Here is a 19,339-nt window from a genome sequence, read left to right on the forward strand (position 1 = left end):
CATATACACATTTAACAAATGTAATACTGTACTTAGCATACTACAGGATCCATATTTCTTACCTTGTAGCTTGAAGTACCTCATTTTCCTTCCTCTCTGTTCTCATTACATTACCCAGGCTACAATAATCAGAGAGCAATTAGCTTAATATACAYCTGTGCTCCTCTAAATGAAGCCTTTTTCCTCTACATCATTTTATGCACAAGAATGACAATATTCTGAGTCAACACCTGAGGTTCCTAACAAAATCTGGTACCTCTAGCAAAACAGCATGACTAAACAGCYTCATGGCTAAGCAGCACTCAAAATCAAATTTCAGACCTTCTTCCCCTTTAGTCATTAATGTGGAGCACTGCCACGAACTTGGCATTATAAGCAACTGACCACACTCAGATGAGTAAAAATCAAAACCAGGCACATGTTTCTTTGAGGGGCCTGTATCAGATATTAATAAAGGGAAACAAAATTAAACAGACACTGATAAAAAACCCCACAACAGCCAGCAACCAACTGTTCTTTTAAGAGAGCAAGTAACAACCTAAACCATGACACTTAGGAGATCCTAAAAGTGCGGTATTGGGGCAATTTTATTGTGCTTGTGTCATGAAACACTCCAATATCAGAATGATTGCTTTCAAAACCTGTTGGAAATGTCATGCTTCAAAGTATAAATAGGCGAGGAGCGTACACACCACTTCTCATGTGCAACACTTCTAGTACGGTAATTCACAAACTGCAAGTGTTATCCCTGAATATTGTTCAGGGAGGTTTTCAGAATGGGTATTTTTCTGTTAAACTTTTATTCTAGTACTCTACTACACACATGAGMTTGTTTTAATCGCTTGAGAGAGATGGGGAACAATTGTTCTTTCTGTGTCACTTCCAGAGATATATTCTGCAGTACCACAATTGGTCAGAAATGGAACAAACTTTTCAACCAACATAAACCTGGTCTGTAATTGCTAGGCCAGACATTTTTCATTTGCTTGTAAAAAGTAGTAAAAGACTACAGAATAATTGTCCAACAGCTACTTAAAGAAATTGTCCAGAAGCTTTATGCTGCTGTGATATTATTAAACCAGAAGTAATGCCTTATCAATAAAGCTCAAGTGACGCAAACCACATACAAAATAAAGCAATCGGGTAAGAAAAAAGGCAATTTTTTAAAAAAGCAGTTTTAATGTTGTGACTCAGTTTAGCACAAGCCAGCATGTCTGAGACATGATGCACTTTCAGTACTGTTGGCAAACCCCAAGTTTTGACTTGATACCCTTGCCTTGTTAGGAAGCAATTTGCTAAGAATTTGTCTGGTTCCCAAAATAGTTTCTAGACATCACTGGACTGAAAAGGTGAACGTTGAATAGTGATTTAAATTCAGTCTTTAGATGCTTAATACAACAGTGTAATTCAAGGCCTAATCTTGCAGAGTTAAAGAATTGTATCTTATTTCAGTTTAGAGTTTCATCCATCCCTACCCTTGCAAAAAGATAAACAAACCAACAGAAACCCTCCTGACATCACCTAAAGAGCTTAATTCAGCTTGGCAAAACTTCATATTTGCATTGGGAACTTGCACTTAACATTGGACATTTCAGTCAAATRTTTGTATGATGCACACTGTAAATAGTTCTTACTAAAAAAGCATGCAGTGAATAGGAACAAGATTCACTTGATGCTATCCATCTAAATGTTGTAAATCACTATTTACTTTTCTTTTTAATGAAGAAAAATGTGTAAATTTTCATTTGCAAAAATCAGCAATTTCAGGTGGGCGTAATTCTGCAACTGCCTGTCTTCATCAAGCAGCCAAGCTGGGTACCTACTACATTCAGTATGAATACTGAATGGGGTCATTATATCCTTGTAGAAAATGCATACGGGTAGGAAGACAGGTCTTCTTTCATGCACACAACAAGAGCACCAACACAAGTGGAGTGTGTTTGTTTTCTACCACTCACGTAAACGTCAAAAGGTAATTTATATCAATGATATAAATGAGACATTCCATCTCTCTTCAAAATRGCCTTTCGGTTGAAACAAGCTGCACCTGTATAAATGCAAAGTCACATCTGGTACATAAAGCTTTTCTTTCTGATATTTCAGAGAGGTATGTTTATGCTCCTAGTAGAGCAAGCAGCACCAAAGTTGTATGAGGAACTATTATGTATGCAACTCTTTCTATATAGGCTCTTGTCCATCCRTGCCTCAGACAGGCTCTGAGATGGAATCCCAGTTGATTCCTTAAAAAACAATCCAGTAAGGCAGACACTACACAATTCCACAGATGTAGACCATCTTAGTRTTCTTGGCAGCAGCAAGTTTTCAGCAGCAGGAGTCAGATTCAACATCTCTTACCATGAATTTTACTGATCAAAAATTAAATTGRTCACGGGTGGCCAGACTAGTTTGGATGGAATAGCATAACACTCCATACTAACCTTGGACTTAACTAGTTAGTGATGGGGGAATTAGGTATCAAATAAAACACATTGCCTCTCACAACATTCAAGTCACTAGACAATACCTATCTACATCTTTTGCCAATAAAAATCTTCAAGAAGAATGTTCAGTAGATGACTGTATCCAATACATTGAGTTTTTTTAGCTTTCCTAGTGTCTGTAAATRTATCAAAATTTTAATCATTCTTCACAGAAAAAAACTTTGCTGTTTACTTATCTCTTCTGTTGTGGTCAATATGGAAGTCCTATGAGCTATGAGAAAAATGGTAAATAAAGAGTAGGCCTAAGAGAATGTCTTAGAATGTGAACATAATTTAGCTGTCGGTGTCTTGTTCTAGGAGTGAGAATACCTGGTTTCTGCTTCACCTCTTTCACTGGCTTTCCATGCAGCCTCAGCCAATTTTGTCTTAACAGGGACACCTATGATGTGCACAATATTTTTTAGATCAATTTTCATTTACGCAAAAGACAGTATGAATATAGCAGGGATATCGTTTGTCAGGGCAGAAGTGCATTAGAAGCGATCAGATAAACTATTCGTATGTGCCGTACTCAGATGAGACTCTCCTCAGAGTTATCTCAGTACAAATCCTCTGAGCCACAGGACCTTTGTTTCACGCCTACCGCTGTGAATCTGGCAGAACACTGCCGCTTACAGAAGTCATTTCTGTTCGATGACAGAATAGCACCCTACGTGAAMCAAGTTGGTAATTTCAGTCCAGCTCTGTAAGGACATATTTCTGCATCACCACTGGGAATAATTAGCACTTGCATGAACCACAGGGATGCTAGCTTTTGCTGCACATTTCCTATTGCCTACATAATTAGCTTTGGTTCAGACAGTGAACAGTGAGAACCCTATAACAAACAGGAATGACTTTAACTCTCTCCAGAAGAGCTCCTCTTTCCAGAAGCAGATAAGATGATTCAAAGAATTTCCCGTACTTTTTTGCTTTCTCCCCTCAATTCTGACCTGAAGATCAAGCTTCATCATCATCATTTACTGGTGGAAAAACAAAAACAAAACACAGCTTCTCAAAGCTCTCACTGAAGACACTGTAGACTTTGGTTCCAAATGTGCATGTTTGCCAGACACCTTTTGGGGGGGTTTGACAGCAATGAACCAGAACATAAGAAGTCAATAACATAACTAATTAACTGAGAACATAAAACCTCTACCCCTGGCCTGTCTTCATTCTTAATCAATATGTGTCACTTTTTCAGCTCCTTCCTCATACACAGGGTGAAAGCAAAGATTATTTCACAGTTGCAGACTTACTATAGTACCCTAAATCCTGCTTGTAAAGTAACATATCTGCTGGACTTTAAGAAGTTTAAAGTTTCTTACTCCTTTTAGGGATATTTTCAGTAGAGCACAGCAGCCTTCCTAGGACTATGCGAGATTCAGCTAGTTGAAGACTGAACTTTAAGTAGGATGTACCATTGCACAATTCTGAAGAGAGGTTTGAMAAAAAAAAAAAAAAAGTAACTGGTTCTTATTTCACTGTTTGCTTTGATAGTTTCAAGGCAGAATGACTGCACATGTGGTGCTTTTGTCTGAGCTGGATCCATAATAGTCAGCATAACTTCTCTTTTAATTTGATATGGTTGAAATTAAGAAGCCAAAAAAACAAAAGATCCTTGAAGATCACACGTATTCTGCCATATTTCCCAACCATCTCATCAAGGAAATGTCAGAATTCAAGTATGAAGGTGACTAGGCATAGCACTCTGAATAATGAGCTACTTCTTCAGCCTGCCCTGGCAAATTACCTTAGTCTCATTCTGAATTTACGCTCATGCTATTCCAAGCAGAATCTGCCCTTTTTCCCAGATGGCCTGACAAATTTACTGTGATGATGCAAGAATGCCCATGTAGTTTATATGTACGTAAAAGTACGTTCCCCAAACTAAACCTCTCTCCCAGAAAGTCTCACTTGGTCTCTGATTCTGGCCTCATTTACTCTCTTGCAAATGAAAAGCAGCTCCATTGAAGTCAGTGAGGTAACACTTGTGTTAAACTAGCGTGAGATCATGTCAGAGCCATGGTCCATAATAAAACCAGCTGCTGTGAACTCTTCTACAAGTTTCCATTCATTAGGGGTTTTTGCTTGAATTCACACGAGCAATATCCAAAGGCCAAGAAATACATTTTAGAATGATAGCTATTTCCCCCTGCTAAAAACTAGAAAGTACAGCAAACTATCCCAATCTTCACTGAAAAACTACRGCTATTGTATTTTGTTAATAAACAGAGGTGTTTATGGACAAAACACGTGTGAATATACTTTAGGGAGCCATCCTGCACTGCTGAGAGAAAAGGGACAAGATGACCTAATATGTTTCCCAGGTTGTATGTGTGTGGTGTTTTTTTTTTTTTTTTTAAATGCCTGTAGCCTCTGGTATTTAATTCTATAGCAAGGAAAAACTTGAACATAAAGATTTAAATTCAGCCTTAGCGACTTGTAAGCACTGAACCGAGATCGATGAAACCAGCTCCCTGCCTGCTAACGCCAACAGTCTTTCCATCAATGCCTTTCCATTGACTTGAAGGCTCACAGGAGAGAGAGAGAGAGAAATAATATACTCAGATTATAATGTTTTTTCCAGTTCATCACACCAGTCTCCAGGCTTTCAGGAGCGTATAACTGTATTTTGTCATATAAGTCAGATTCATAGTCTGTCACCAGTTCAATGTGTTCATTATAAAGAAACATATTTCTTACACATATAGCAAATTCCTTTTGTTTTTTTTTTTTTTACTAACGTGAACTGATTTTTATCAAATATCCTGATACAGAAGACAAACACACTGTTATTCCCTCTCTTCTTGTTAATACTAAGTTAGCTACATACAGACTCCAAGAAACGAGTTCACATCTATTACAGATGGTAGTAAATAGAAGCTTAGAGCAGATGGCCCAAGAACATCACATTAACTTTCTGGTTTGACAGATGAAGCAATAAACATCTTTACTAAACATGGAAGTCCTCCACTAGGCAATGAACTTGCCTTGAATGCTTCAAGGCAGCAAGCAACACCACAAGGGTGGGCGTTGTGATAAAAAACATCAGTGCAGATCAAAAAATTCATCTTGTACAATGATGACTGACAGCCTTTACTAAAAGACACCAACAAACGCAGGGAAGGAGAACCCCCAGTCAGGGACCAGGGCAGAGCAGCAGAGTAGAAGAACTTCTCTAAAGCTTCTCTACAGGTAGCCAGTACGAGACTGTACAAACACCAAACTCAGCCACAAGTCATTTAAGTGGGGGAGGGAAGGAAGGAGAGGTGGGGGGGGGGAGTAAAAGTCACTCCAAATCATGCATCATTTACGCTGCCTCTTTAAAAAGGAAAGAAACACAAAACAGTCTCACATCCTACATTTGGGCTCAGGAAGACTGAAGACAGTAGATATGGAAGAAATACACTGTTAATTCAACCATACACTAACACTTACTGCACACAATTTGCTTGTTATTCACAGGCTTTTTCCAGAGGTTCCAGAAACCATTCAAGAAGCTGACATAATGCAMAGTTTCTCACAATCCAGCTCCTAAATGGAGAAATTTGAAGGACACTAGATATCTAGTTATTTTGGTCTCCAAATTGGCTCTCCAAACCTTTCAACAGCCAGAAAACAGAAGCATTCATGTGTTACTACCTCATTATCAGGCTGTTTTCAGTTTTCACAACCTGACAATGCTTTTTTTGGCCGAATTAGAGTTCCTGTAGGGCTTCAGCAAGCAGCAGACTTAGAAAGCATAGCTTCACAATAATGATCAAATGGTGCCTTCTTGGAAGTACTGCAATCTAGAGATGAAAAGCAACACCATCTCAAAGCAGGCTCTGCTTTACACTCTCCTTCTCCTTAAGAGCATCTGAGCCATCAGATGAAGTGGAGGGAGCCAGTTTCACATTAAAAAACAAACAAAGGACAAAACAACCCTCTTCTCATTTGAGAGGGGTATCAGAAACATTAACTATTGTAAATGACTATCAAAGGTGTATTTTCCTTAAGACTAGAAAGAGTAGCAGTGCTGTGTGTCAAAAGGTTGGTAATGAGATGCCAAGCCACTTGCAGGCTGCCAGTCAATAGCCAGCCTAGACTGCTAGGGGTAAATCTTTTACCACCCCGTGGCTGGTCACCTATAAGAAACTCTGCTTTCTTAATATGGACAAAAATTCCTGTTGCCAGTTACCCTTTCCAGAAATTGTGGAGAGACRTGGATGCATACAAATAGAGAAGCTGAACCACTCCTCTGACACAGGCTGTGCCCCTTTCAGAGGAGTCACAGCAACATTTTGGACTAGCAAAGGATAGACTTCAAAATCCAGCTGTTTGTCCTGTGGCCTGCTGTAACAGTTGAAGGGCAGATGCCCATTTCAACCATGCCAGCTTAAGATGTTTCACTGCTGGCCTCAAAAAGATGAGTCACTGGACAATGTCCAATGATGCCTGTGATTTGGGAGATCAGACTGATCAATCAGCCCATCTGGCCACAATGATCTGAAGCTTTGCATCAAAATGCCAGAGGAATAAGGATCCTGTCTGTAAGCTTTAAATCTCCCCATATGACAGAAACATACTCTAAGGTACTCATTTCATATAACACAAACAACAAAAACTCAGGAAAAGTCTGCAGCTCAGAGAGAACCTGATATAGTTGCAGTGCTGGAATCACTTAGCTGTCTTTCTCCTTGTGAAATAAAAATGCAACTAGTCTGACTATTTTATCCCCACAATCTCGATGGCTGAGTGAGTACTGATCCCTAAACAAAATAAACTGAAAAGCAAGAATGTAAACACGACTATGCTCCAACGACTTAGCATCTTAATGGTGTCTGTGTAGGGTTTCACTGCAGAACCTGACATTGTGGCAGGAAGATCCCCAAAGGGCTGGAGGCACTGGGGAGCTGTTCTGCAGCCCCCCTCCAAACATGAGGCAGATGCTTCTCTGGGAGGGGAATACATTGATCCTTTCCTGCCCCAAAACTCATCTCTATTGATACATAACCTAAGCRAGGAAGCTTCTTTCACTCCTGTGGTCCCATCACTGCCTCTGTAAAACTAGCATTTATCATTGCTTGTGTTGAAGTTAGTGTTCACTAAACCTAGGGGTGAGAATAAGATTTCATCCAGCCTTTAGCTCATATAAATCCACATGAGAGAAATGTAGCTCCTATGTCTTCAGTGTATTTATACTAGTAGAGGAAATCTCTTTTAGTTGTTTGAGTTGTATGGGGCAGGGGGGAAGGAAATAGGCTGATGTGTCTGGGTTTATGGGGGAAAGGGGTTAAATAGCAAAACAAACCGACTGCAGTTTACATGGATCTAAATAAAGGAACAAAAAACTAGTCACTAAACTTTTAATAATACACAGTGGAGAAATCTGCAAATGAACTGCAAGCAGAAGTTGCTGTTTTTCCTTTTCATTGTCGGAAACCGCTGCTCCTTGCTTGCACACTGTGTCCAGTGAATAAGTCATTTACTACCGCGGTTGCAGTGAATGAAGCTCAGACCTTTCCCATATATGGCAGGGCCTTTTAATCACCAGGGAACAAATGAGCAATGGAATTTTACTGGCTTTCTGGTTTTGCAGTGCCCTCTCTTGTATGAAATATCATTTCCCAAGGAACGCTCATTATTGGTATTTTGACACAATTTCCTGCTGGTCTCATCCTTTAGGGGATGTATAGAAAGGAAAACAAAATGGGCCAGCTTCTGACACCAAACAGCCCACTGTGAATTCCAAGTAGCTTACGGAAATCAAGCAGATTTACACTAAAATAACTGAGATCAGACACGATATATATTTTTTAAAAACTAACAGTGTATACCACTATACAGCTGTAAAAAGCAAGATCAGATTCAGGTTAGCTGGTGTCCAGGATAAAACTACTCCCCCATTTTCAGCAGTACAGTGACAGCAAAATGCAGACAATTGACATTTTAAGTTACGAGGGATAGTGGCAGGGAAATGCTCAGCTGGGCTCCTTTTGTCAGTGTAATACATGTTAGCCACAGAAATGCTTGGCTCAGTATCATCTGCATTGCCTAAACACTCTCATTCATATTTACAGCAATTAAAATGCTGCACTTCAGTCTTTATAATCCAAATTTGTTTGAAGTGGCAAAGCGACAGCTGGGGCCTATCAGGCATCTGCACGAAACCTTTAATTTTCTGAGCAGGGGCGGGGTGCTCTAGATGGGCTTTAACTGCTCCCGGAGCCACACGCCACAGCCAGCTCTCTCCTTGCCATCCTCAGCACCTTGGGATGCAGCGTCCCGAAGGTGACGGAGGGGCTGAGCTCTGCTGAGATAACCAGATCTCCGAGAGCTGACCAAAGGTGTCCTCAGGTCTCACCCAGCTCACTCCCACTTCCATGTGTTGCAGCCAAATCCTAAGAAATTTTTTTTCCACACCTAGTTTTAACTAGGGAAGAGGCCACAATTCTCTCCAAGTTCAATGGTTTTTGAAATTGCTGAGAGAAAGCAGGTTATCATTGGTTCATTGCTGAATGGAAGATGCAGGCAGAGATCTGCAGCTGATCCCAGAAATTGCTTGTATTAGAAGGTGATGATCTGGGTAATCAAACAAGCACTGCTAGGTCCTCTGAAATGGTGAGGAATTAACAAGAGGTCCTCCTTTTGCTTCTGGGGAGAAAGAGAGATTTTACCAGGGTGAACACAGTGATTTTAAAAAAGAAAAAAAAAAAAAAGTCAAGGAAGGGAGGTGGACCATTTCACCATTAGAGCGCTCTCTGTCAAAGAAAAGAATGAAGTGGGAAAAGGGTAGTAACATGCCCTGTGGCAGTCCCAGAAAGACAAGGGGAACATCAAAGCCTTGCAAATAAGAAACAAACAAGGGCCTGATCACACACTCCTTCACATGGGCAAAATCCCCTTTGAAGCTGACTGCAATCCGCCTCGCACGGGGCTGCAGAGCTGAACCTTGACTTCTAAGRGAGCGTAGGCACCGCCATTCAAACGCAGAGCAAGGGCTCATCCAGCCCAGCAGCTTCCCCCGAGCCAGGACCAGCTGCTTCCAAGAAGGAGGTACCAAAAGCTTCCAACAAATCTCAGAACCTTTATTTAAAGTGCTGTCATAGGTCCAGGCTCCCTTAGCAATCTGATGAATCATGAACACTAATCCTCCTTCACCCCAAGTTACTTAATTTTTCAAAAGTGCATGCAGTGATTTCTATGTCCTTTAGATCACCACGTATGCGAGGGTCAGTGCAGATGGAGGGCTGTGCGAGCGTGCACACACACGCGTGTACGTGCATGTCTATCTTTAATGAAATTGCCTTGCTGCATTTGGCAATACTCCTCTGCTTCTTCCTATCTGTGGGCCTACAGGGTTACTCTCCGGAATAGATCCAAGAACAGAGCATTTACAACAAAACTTTATCTCCACAAATCTATTTATAAACCTTCTACRAGCTAAATTCCAAAGATTTTTTTTTTCCATTTAAGGATATAAAGCAGAAAATGTGCAAACGGGTGGGTTCCACTTTGCTTCACACCCTCCACAGCAAGTCTCAAGGGAAATGCTCATTATTTGTATTCTGTACACAAGAGGGTGTGGAAACATGTAACATTTCCATTGCCTGAAATCTCTCCTATTTTCCCGGATGCAACCTGGCCTGGCCTCAGGAGTTCCAATTTCAAATGCTTCTGTGTCAACACRAAACGGGACAAGCAGATAAGGTTCAACAGCTTGTCAGCTTGTCAGACTCACTTCTCTTCCAGACTTACGACACTACCTTTTTAACTTCCAGTAAAAACTGTCGTTTTCCTCAGAGAGGCCTGATTTTTGGTATATACGTGACAACTTTTCAGAAGATCATCTCAGATGAAGCAAGTGCAAACCTTACCCGCATGTACCAATGCATTTTTAAATCAGTGCAGGTAAATCTGCAGTCACCCAAGAAAATCCAGTCAAACATTTCCACTCATTGTCAATACTGAGTCTGTTCCATTTTGCAATTTATTCACTGGGCTTCTGGGTTCCTATGCCTTTAACCTAGAAAAACAGTTAAATTCTAGTGGAACATAAAATTTGTAAACAAGCAAAAAAAATGATATATTCTTGCTGGGATATCAATCAAAAACAAGGATTAAGCCAATGCTTAAACTTGGCGTTTCAGGATTACAAATGCTTTAATGAATTAAGCCTCAGTAGTCCCATGGTCTAAATACAAAATGGCACAAATTATCCCTTACTTAAAGATACAGAAACAGATACTCAGACATTAAGTGAATCACCAGGTATTTATGACCACAGGAAGAAAATTCAAAGAAGAAATGACTGCAGCGGTTTAAGATACGGCTTTCTTTTTCCTTTCTCTCTTCCCTCTGCTTCCTCAATTATTTGCAGCTGCCCCCACTGCAAATCAGCAGGGCGGTTCACAGGAGCCGAAGTTCCTGGCTTCAACGCAAAGTCCCATGAAAACTATAGGCGGGATTTTCTGATCAGGAAATCTCCCTATGGTTCATGGGCAGAAGGGGAAAAGCAGGTTCAAGGGAGGGGGGAAGATGCCAGCTGTTGGCAGTGGTGATGCTTGGCCAGAAGCAGAGGAGGTGGATACCCCGCTCAGAGCCTCCCCACCTCGCCTCCGGGGAGCTCAGCAAGAAGCAGGGGCTTGCAGCTGGGCACTACTGCAGCTGCATACCCAGCCCTTGCTGCAAGACAAAAGCAGAAGTCGGGAGGTTTGCAAGTGAAGAAGTCCAGAAGGCTGCATTCCTCGGAGCCAGCGAGTGATGTGCTGGGAGAGGGACGTGGTAGGGCCTGCGCTGCTAATTCTGATATCTGCTTGGCAGCCACGCTGCCAGTCCCACGCCATTTATCAGCGCTAAACACAGTTCCAGAGAAAAAGCACATGAAAAGCAGCACTAAGCAGCACTTCCTTACTCAGGATGCAAACCACAACATACCACAGCTAGCAGCTAATTGACAGTGTTACATGCCCTAAGCTTTTTGGTTAATCAAATCCTATTTCAAGAAAAGTAGGAGCAAACTCAGGGGGGATCTCAAATTATAATATACTGAGTGTCCTCAGTGAGCTTTGGCTGGTTGAACTATAGCAAAGCCTTAGGAAAGACAAAAAGAAATTGTCGTATAGTTCAACTTTTGTATGACCTCAGTGTTTCATCCAGAAAGGTCAAATCTAATCTGATCTTCAAATGCCTTTGAGTCAAATTTCAGCTTCAGCTGAATCCTTTACAACCCATTTGGAGGCATGCAACAGCTACAGCTTCTTGCAAACCACTAGCACCCAAAGAGTAAGTGACAGCATATAGATAGGTGACTTGTTTCCAGTACAGGTATGCCTAAAATCCATTCTCACCGCATCATGGGGAAAAGGAGAGGCTTTAAACCACCCAGGCGGTATGAACAAAACCAGCAAACCTGTCTTTGCRCATAAGCATTACTGAAGGTGGGAGCTCCAGCACAGAATCAGCTTTCTTGTTACAAGCTGCCAGGGCGTAGTTGCTAAGAAGAGAGAATTTTTTAAGAATGAAAACCTGCTTTGAAGATACACTCTCAGTCTTTGCAGTCACAGGCCTGTCTCCTTCAGGCTTTATACACCTAGAGCCCAATCCTGCAAACTCCCCATACATAAAGCTCTTCTCAAAGGCAAAGAAAGATTCACAGGATTGCACACTCTGCCCTGTTACCTTTTTTGGTGCTTTCTCTGACACCCAAGAGAGTCCAGACAAGCACTGCAGATGGAGAGCTAACAGAGCTTGGCCTTCTCTTTCTTATGCATATATGGTTTCCTGCTCCTCTTTGTTCATATGCAGTGATCARATGTACCAGGTCAGACTCTTAGCAGACAGGAGTTAACACAACTCCACTGATCTTTAATACAAATTACAACTCAGGCAATCAACAGAATAGGTTTTGTAGAAGCAACTATTTACAAAGCGGTGTACTTTAAACAGACCTAGGGCATTCAAATCCTATCTGTCCTCTAGGAGGGAAGTCCTGCAGGCTTTTGCTTTTCTGCAGTGGCATAGATCCTCTCGGGAAGCAGAAGCCCTCCAGGACAATGGGCATTTTAAGGCTCCATGAGAGCAGGGAGGTTTTACATGCGACAGAGCAAAGATTCCCACCAGTCAGGTAAGAAAAGGAGAACCAGTGCCAATGTTCGCAGAAGGAGTTGCACTGCTTCCTCCCAGCCATACAAGCCAATCAAAGCCACCAGCACCATAGCCACAACAATCTAGAGATGCTCTAACATGCAGCACTTGGGGTAAATTCTGGTGTTTGCCCAGCAGCCTTCAACTCCCAGCACCAGCAAACAGGCAGAAGCAGTGTGCAGCCCTGCTTGCCCAGCTGGCTAAGCCTGGTGCCCTCCAACCCTGCCACTGCGCTCCTGCACCAGGCTGTGCAACAACCACCCCGGGAAGCAGAGCCACCCAAGGTGTTCACAGGGATGGGAAACCTGGAAGGGCTTCTAGCCAGGCTTTTGGCAGTATCTCCCTGTTGTCCATCTCTTCATACAATAAAAGTTGTCATCCCAGATGACAAAAAGAGCCTTGCCCTATCTTTCTACTCTCTCCACTTGCAGTAGGGTCCTGGCAGCAGCAGGGCTGCCTCCATACACCATTACTGCCACTTTACCCTCTTTTGGATCCCCAGTACTAACAGGGGCATCTCAAGCAATTAGTAGTGCTGCCCCTAAACTTGTACAGGTCTGAATGGCTGCAGGCCAGCATGCCTCCATGCCGCACGTGGCATGGCCCAGCAAACGAGACTTGGAGGAATTAGAAACCCTCTCATCTCCATGCACTTTAATTTTCCCTCTAGYGCCAGCCAAAGGGACTTAGAGCCTCTCCTCCCCCTTTTCCCTTTCAAAAGAGTTAGTTAGTTTTCATTACCGCTACTGCACTCTGCATTACGGCTGGGCAAGAAATAAAGTTACAAGGGATGTTGTCCCTTCCTTAGGCTGCTCTGTGCCAGAATACTTCTGGGGGTGTACGACATAGCATTTGCAGAAACTCTCTTATAATCTCTTTATACATGCTCACGTTGCTCGTTGTCAAAGTGTATTCAAGACTACGCTGAAGTGTATTCTGACTCCTTACACCAGCTCTGTCATTCATTAATGACAGGATTGATTTCACCAAGACTAATCCTGTGAATGAAGGCTGTGGAACCGATCCCTTGCCACTGCGGGCTGCAACTAAGGGGAGTTTTCAGGAAACACAAACGGTGACAGTTCTGTCTCCTGTTCACAGCCAACCTGCCCAGTGTTTCTCCCACCGTCAGGATGGCCAGACTGTTAGATGTTACATTAACCTGCACAGGTTTGATTGACTAAGATACCTGTGCCTAAGATACCTAAGGTACCTCATCAGAAAGCCTCACAAGGAAAGGTAGACCTGCACTTTCCTCAAGTATACTGAGAATAGTCCTGTCCCACTTTGTCTTTAAGGCAATCTTAATTAAGCAAATGGACTGTTCACTTTCTTGAAGGATCATGCCATTGTAATTTATGTCAAGACAAAAGTCCATTTGATTCGGTTCGGTGTATGTAGTTGCAGGATCCCATACTGTCTCGCAATTGCAAGAGAAACCGGTATGAAACTTGTTTACAGATGCATAGACTCACACAGCAATCTGCTGCTACATTTAATGAGAGAAAAAAAGAATGGATGCGGGATCTCAGACCTCCTCGATGCCAAACCATACAAGCACAGACATTCACAGTATGGTATCTAAAACAGACAAATTATAATAAAGACATTTTTCACAAAAGAAACACTCTGCCTCCTTATTTTCTTTGAGTTGCTGCCAAGGAGAGAATGCATTATTTAAAAATATTATTCTCCCTTATGCCTTTTAGCAATAGAAAGTTTCTCTGATAGGCAAAACTGTCCGAAAAAAAACTGCACCCTGGCAATAAATACTCCACCAAAAATAAATAAATAAATAAATAAAAATAAAAGTCATTTTATAAGAGTTACCCTGCCTGTTCTTCCAAACAATATGTGAAATAGGACATGTGAGAATAATCACTCTCATAGCTGCCAGGTGGGTCAGTTCGTATTAGTTTAGTCAGTCTCTGCCTGTCTCCCTTGACAGAGGCATTGATCTACAGCGAACTCCATCCCTCCCCTCATGCTCCCAGCTCTTTCTCGGAGAAGTTCCCAGTTACACAGAATATCATGCTACCGGCAGCCAGCCTCGCACGGCGCTTTCAAACTGCCTGAGCATGTCAAAGGAGCTCGAAATAAGTCTGCTCGCTCCTTTCTGGAGCTGCAGCCTGACTGACGCACGCCCAGACTGAGGGTTTTAAGAGCTCCGGTTCCACCCAAGCGCATTTGTTTTTCCCTGTTAACAGGGAAGACAACTTTGCAAGAAGCGCTCTGGCAGTACGCTGCTGTGCAGCTCGAAGGCTGCAAACAAAAACGGATGCGGTCTATTGTCAACACGACTTCTGCGCGAGGCTGCCATGACAGACAGCTGCTGCAGCAAGGATCGGCTCGGCTGCATCAGCCAGAGCTTTCCTGTATCTGTCTCAGTTACGCTGCCTTTACGGTTGCGCTGCCCTGAAAGCCCGGGTCTCAGGTTGCAAAATAAGAAGCAGTTCACCAGCCATCACTGCACCAAAAAAAAGCACTTTTATCGCTTTTTCTTTTTTAAAGAAGAATTAAAGAAAGGACAGAGGTTTTAGCCCCGTGAAGAAGCCCGCTGGGGGAGCGGGACCCGGGCTGGCGCTGGGTGCTGCCCTGTGCCCCAAGTCGCACGCCCCCACCTCCGGCRCAGGAGCCCATCTCCCTTGGTCCATGCCGAACATCCGCATGGGGCAGGGGGGAGGACAAGAGGAGAGGAGAGGGGGGAAACGGCATCCGATGCTCTGGGATTATTTCCAGTCTCGTTAGATTCAGCATGCTGCTTAATCGCTAGCCGTAACGCAAACGCGGGCGGCCCAGACGAACACGCAGCTCGAGCCCTTACCTCGGCGGCTGCAGAGTTCTCGACTAGTAGGAAGGAAATGAATAACCGGCTGCCCGGGCAGGAGCGCAGCGAGAAAGGCACACGAGCAGCCTCGCACACAGCCCTATTCAATAAAACGACAGCCTTTCCCTGGCCCCTCCCAAAAGGCGATGCTAAGCGAACACATATCCCTTATGTTTACAATTGGCAGGCGGCGGTATGCATTGTCCTCAATTTATTCTAATAGGCAGCCAATGAGTACGCGCAAGCCAAGGTGGGTTCAGCCTGCCTGCAGAGATGCCTGTCATTCCCTAGGCATGCTCAGGAAGCCACTCATCAGAAAACCAAGACCTAAAAAGCTCCGAAAATTCATGCAAGCTGCCAAAACTGTCTTGCTACATGCCCTTTTTTGGTTATCCTTAGCAGGGCCTCTGAAAGTAAATCCTCTGTCAGGAACAATCATAAGAAATGTTAATCTTGGAGAAAGAGGCTGTCTTGTTGAACACAAATGGAGCTTAAAAAAAGGAAATACACTGAATGGAAAGGAACACGGTAAACATATTTACTTTTTGCACTAGTTAAAAAAAAAGGAAAAATCAAATAAATAATTTCACCACAGCTAAACTTCATTGTGTTTTTTTTTTTTAAYGAGCACCACATGTACAAGGGAACACAGAAACGCTCTGCTGTGCAAGCTTGATTCTGCAGAAAAAAGAGACACCAGTAGGAAAGGCACATGAAAGATGAGTTGGCAGGCTTCGCAGCCCATTTCCATTTCAAATAGTGCAACAGAAGTTACATATAGAATATCCATGTTCTGAAAAACATTAAAAGGAATTCAAAATTTTGACAATGATTCGTAGCAAGTTGGAGGAGTCAGCTGAACAAGTTCTGTTTCTAAGTGCACGGCCATATATCTATATTTTAAAGTACGTTAATTTACTGTGAGGATAGGTACACGTATTCTGGACAATGCTTTTCACTGTCCTTCATTAACATGGATAAAGTAACCTTAGATTCATTTTTATCCCAATGCCTTTTTTTGTTGTTGTTTTTTCTTATTTCTCATAGACTATCAAAAGAAACCTGCAGAGTGATCACACCAGGCTATTGATAACTTTGCAAATTATGCAGGTAGCTTTACAAAAATGAAACAACTGCAGACTGATGCTGGAAACAAATGAGCTCAATAAACTAATTAAGAAAGTGTGAAAAGAAATATAAAAATTATTCCTTAGGAAAACAGTGCTGTTCATAGACCCTAACATGAACATGCAGCAGCCAGGAAGGAAGGCTGAAAGAGAACTAACTGTTGACTGCTCAAAGAGGACAGGCTTACACACCAGGAGTTATTCTGCAGATTCATATTTGACAATAACATACATAAAACCAGTTAGAGAGGAATTATGGGTAAGATGACTTTGCAGCTGAATTGGCTAAACTATTTTAATGCCTTTCTAGGTCTTTTTTTTTTCCTGGTCATTAGGCCCCATGGATTTAGCCACATCTGTAATGCAAAAAGGACTCAGTCCATAGACAGTAAACTAATCTTTATAACATGAAGAAAATTAAACAAGGGACAAAGCTGTGCAGATTTACACCAAGCAATCAGAATTATTCAACTCTCATTTTAAATTTCACAACTTTATTTGATACAGTAAAAAATAGGTGTTTGCTTTTGAAATTACACATTTTTTTTTATTTTAACAATCCATTGGAATCTTTTTCTAATACCAGACGTCTCCTGTGATGTTATTATGATGGTTTAAATATTAAGTCTAAAATATGGAGCATATATATAACTTTGTTAGCAGGATTTGCTAGCCAAGGGAGAATAAAATGCTTTCCCTCTGGCATTCTGTTAACTACAGAAATTACTAGCCTGTGTATCAATAGCCAAATAAAGTACGTGAACTTATTTAGGTGGAAATGACAAAATTATATCGATCCTACCATCTCCCAGATATTCAGAATGTAAAATATTACAGAATATAGGCTAAGGAGTAAAGTAGATTAAAAGATGCTGATCATCCAAGCAAGAACCTGAACATTAGAAGTACCTCAAAGTTCTCTTTCCAGCATGGCCACCATCTCCTGCAATCTCAGTCCCCCGCAACAGGCACACAGCAGTTATGTTCCACCTAAGGCTGWAAGCAATTACACTTTTGAAAGAGATTTAACACAACACATTGGTGCCCTGTTTTCAAAGCATTCCAAACTCTTTGTGTTCTAGGTCATTTTTCCAATAGATTTCTGCAGAAAGCACCGATTTCATTTTGGTGAAATGATGCTATGAAAAGTAAAGCTTGCATCCTTTTCAATGTGCTAATTTTCACTTGCAGAAACTTTGAAGTTCCAAAACTGAAAAGTTCAAAACAAGTGAAATGGCACAGTTTTCCTGGCCTTTTTTTTTTTTTTTTTTTTTAATCTGAGCTATTAATAACGTCGAATTATATTTCTAGCAAATGCCTCGTTGCTAAGTGTGACCAGGACCAACTTGTCAGTGCCTATAGTAAACACATAGTTAGAATATACTCAAACCCACAATAGTAGGAAATTAGGGACCTATCATAGCCGTCCTTGCCCTCATCCCTGGGGTTGCTCTTCTAGCYATCCTTTCTGCCTTGACTGACTCTCCCCAACAATCAGGATGTGGAAAGAGACCCTCTTCATATCTTCACACACAACAGAAAACACGTTGGGCTGAATCACCCACCTTCTGCTTACAGATACAAGGCAGGAAAAAAAATTGTATGTGCAAAAATTAAACCCCACAACCAAGCACAATTTAATATTAATACCTTACCGCAGTAAGTGAGGGCCCTGCAAGTGCTCATTGCTAAGCTCTTCAGCTTGATAATGTAAGACAAGGGTGAGACTGCTTATGATAAGAGCCAAAGTGATTGTATGTGCAGGGCTGTTGGAGCATTCTTGGAGGCCTAGGATTCTGCAGTCACTCCTCAGAAGAATCATATTAGAAATACCTGGAAATCTCTGTCGAGACTGTGGCTCTCTAAGGTTTATCAATTTTTCCTTCAAAATTTACAGTCTAAAGCTGAGGTAAATCTGTGGTCTAGAAATACACTATAAATCATCCCCTGGGAGGCAGGTCTGGTTGCTGCATATAGTCACTCTGCAAAATTTGCAGAGCCTTCAGGACCCTGCAGGCAGCAGCGGCCAAAAGGGCCGCTTGGATTGTTGCTGTTCCAGTCATCTTAGTTCCTTCTCCCCAAAGCCAGCTGCAAGGGCAAAACGGTGTTCCCTGTCTGGGAAAAATGATTGAGGTATTTGGAGAGGACTAATTTTTTTGCTTTTCAAAATAAAGTCTCTTTTCATTATTGAGCCTCCTGCATTTTTTTTTCCTTTATTCAGCTTGGCAGATGTGGCTATTATTGAGCAGTACTGAGYCACAGACCACCTCTGTCACTACAGCATCTTCAGCTACCATCTTAGATTCCAGAAAACGAGAGGAAATATATTCCTCACCTTTGCATGTTCCTACAATCCAACAGATGCAGTGCRCACCAAATATGCCATGGGGAAATATGCCATTATTCCAATCTGTATCCAGCATGTTTGGCCTTTACTTCACATCTCCAAAGTCCATCTTTTTAGTAGYAGCTGGTGATGAATAGCAAGAACAGCAAACCGTTCTAGCACTCAACACATATTTCTGTCTAGAAAGGAGCTTCCATGGCTCTCTATCTAGAACAGCTGCTCAGTGTTTGAGCTGRGAGACCAAAGGTCCGCTTAGGAGAAATGCAGTAGTGAGGTCCATGCTAGGAGTGCCCGACCATGTTCCCTAATGCAGAGGCAGAAAATAGAGAGGGAGGCTCCCCACGGCATCACAGGAGTGAAGATGTGTCTGTCACTGGTGGCTACTGGCAAGAAAGCTGTCTTTATTTCCAGTCCTGATACCAATAAC

The 19,339-nt window shown here is 42.1% G+C and overlaps 1 protein-coding gene across 9 annotated transcripts in view; it reads right to left on the reverse strand.

The window, feature by feature from the left end:
• The window catches only part of CALD1 (caldesmon 1), a 197,314-nt gene extending 181,685 nt beyond the window's left edge, over positions 1-15,629 (reverse strand). For 6 of the 9 annotated variants that reach the window (XM_085324203.1, XM_085324211.1, XM_085324207.1 and 3 more), the window contains exon 1: positions 15,436-15,628. The gene's annotated coding sequence lies outside the window, so the exon portion shown is untranslated. Of the gene's footprint in view, positions 1-15,435 lie in introns of all 9 variants that reach the window. The other 3 variants (XM_085324213.1, XM_085324212.1, XM_085324208.1) reach the window with 2 other exon arrangements.
• Between the last annotated feature and the right edge of the window lie 3,710 nt (positions 15,630-19,339).

This window comes from Rhea americana, unplaced genomic scaffold (genome assembly GCF_003343005.1).
Source record: "Rhea americana isolate MKP2758 unplaced genomic scaffold, rheAme1 scaffold_9, whole genome shotgun sequence".
NCBI classification, from domain to species: Eukaryota; Metazoa; Chordata; class Aves; order Rheiformes; family Rheidae; genus Rhea; species Rhea americana.